Source organism: Branchiostoma floridae, chromosome 14 (assembly GCF_000003815.2).
Source record: "Branchiostoma floridae strain S238N-H82 chromosome 14, Bfl_VNyyK, whole genome shotgun sequence".
Lineage (NCBI taxonomy): Eukaryota > Metazoa > Chordata > Leptocardii > Amphioxiformes > Branchiostomatidae > Branchiostoma > Branchiostoma floridae.
The window spans coordinates 2,219,759-2,222,186 of NC_049992.1; positions in this window are offsets into that span (position 1 = coordinate 2,219,759).

The window sequence follows — 2,428 nt, forward strand, 5'->3', positions numbered from 1 at the left end:
CACAACGAATAGTCAATAACAGTCGCACGACTATATACGTGTTGTCTGTTTTGAAGTGGGCGAAAACACTTACCTCCGAGTAGTAACTGTACCGCCACAAAGCTCGAGTGAAGGTCTGTGTAGATTTTTTGTTGTTTCCGTCGTCGTCCTTGTATGCGACGCGTCCAGACATGCATGCCTGAGACCATGTGCTGACACTGGCCTTGCTCTGTGCGTCTGTTGTCTCCTTGTGTGGCCCGTTCCGCGTCCGTAGTTCACACCCTCGCGCGCATAACACGAAAGGTCGGAGGTCACTCTCGTACTCAAGGTTCTACGGTCGTTCGTAGGATAGGGACTTCCCCTCAACAAGTCACGATAAAGAGTCTGCATAAAATAAATCTACATAATACTTATCGGTAATTCATGATGGTCGGCAATACGCCTTGTGTTGTATTGACTTGTTTATGCGGAGGGTTTTGGGAACGAGTCATTGGATTATTCCATTGTATTCATGGGGAGTTTTACTACAGGTAACCGTTACATACTGTGTAGGTACACAATCCTTCAACATATCTGGCCTTCGAAATTCGAGATTTTTCGACATCGCGGCAAGTTGTCAATAAATAGCACGCTGGGAAGAATCAAGCGAACAAGTACGCTTCATAGAGAACGAGCCGAGAACGGCAGACCACAGTACAATAAATTAACCAATCATTGTATGCTGTACATGTACTCTCCAAGCAGAGCTTTATAGGCGCCGCTCCGGCTGTGCTTTTTTGCATTTTGCCGCCTTAGCGGCAAAATGCTCTGAGGCTAGAATAGTCGCCGTTGTGATGTTGAGATGAACGGACCTGTTCAATCCATGCCAAACATTTCTAAACCTGTTAAAACAGGCATTTTCCCAACATGTTCGCACTGGCGCAGTGGTTAAAGTTTACGCAATCTAAACCAATGCACCCGGTTCGAATCCGGGGAGGTAGATTTTTTTTTTCTTTTTTACATCCATTAAAATACTAATTTTTACATCCATTTGGCCACACCAATTTATTTCTTTGGTTAACGGATTCGCCGCTTCGTTTTTTTGCCGAATAGAAATAAAAATTTTAAAAAAACTTAAAAATGCCCCGCAACAGAGCTCACTCAAAAACAGGCAGTGTAGTGAAATTTGCTGCAGTTCACGCAAATTTTAACAGGTGGCGTCTAGATCTAGATTCAGGCACATATGTGAATCTCTCCATGCGCCAATATCAGGTTTAGTTACTCTGTTCTATTTATATGACATTCTAATAACTAGAAAAAAACGTTCACACACGCAAACATTGGCAAAATGCCAGCTTTTTTAAAAGCACTTGTTTAACGTTTGTTCAAGTCGTTTTTATAGGGCTTTTTATTTTGTATTGTATCTTGTCCAGCTACAATGTGCCTGGCTTTGACTCGGTAAAATATAGCAGGGTGCACTAGAAAAATTCTATTTAAACCATATCGAAGGGCCTGCATGCCTTTTTCCGCTAGAATTCACCCTGCTTACTGGGCCCCGCTGCCCTTGCTTTGGCTGGCGATCCTATTAACCGGACGATTTGGAGTTACGTAAGGTTACCAGCGACCTTTTGGCAGAAGTTTGTTCAGGGCACACTGTACGATGCAGAATTGTACAAATTAGCTTTATGCTAATCGCTGAACCCTGACCTCCCGCTAAAGCGAGCCCGACGAGTTCTCTTTATACACAGTTTGAAGTTGTCGGGGACTCCCGCTGAGCCTACGGGCATACACTTCGGAGTGGACGGGAGAAAATTTGAAGATATAATAGCGGGACTACGTTAACGGGAACTCTCTTTACACGGGGCTCCCGCTCCCGCTAACGCGAAAAGCGTAATGTAGTTTCAAGCAAAATTTACTCCTCAAATGCATAAAATTTTAGGAGGTTCCTGCGGACAACCCTTGGGCGCCTTGCGCCTTTGACGCTCACGACGTCTTTGTTGCAAAATATGTTGGGGGCGTGGGTCGTCGCCCCAAAAACTTTTCTCTCTAATTAAATGCAAAATTTGTCGTTCAAAATACAGGAAATGGCGTGTCAGACGGTCCAGGTTTTAAAATTTTCCCGGACTTATCTTATCTCGTAATCTCCAAGCAGATCCTACGGTAGCATAAGACAGTATCAAAAGCTTCCAGAGGAGTGAACCTGCCTTACAAGTCTATTTACCTACCAACAAAAAACACACTCCTAAGCCGGCTTCACTCCTCTGGCAGCTTTTGATCCTGTCTTATGCTACCGTAGGATCTGCTTGGAGATTACCGACCAGGCAACTTTCGCTCCTCAAGCTGGGGTAGTTTTACGGTTAGAGTTCCAACCCGGGGTCCGATTGGGCAGCTCTCGTGAACAAATTAGAAGTATGTAGAGGGCCTAAAACACACAAAATGCAAAGAAAATAAGTAGTGGCCATAATTTGTG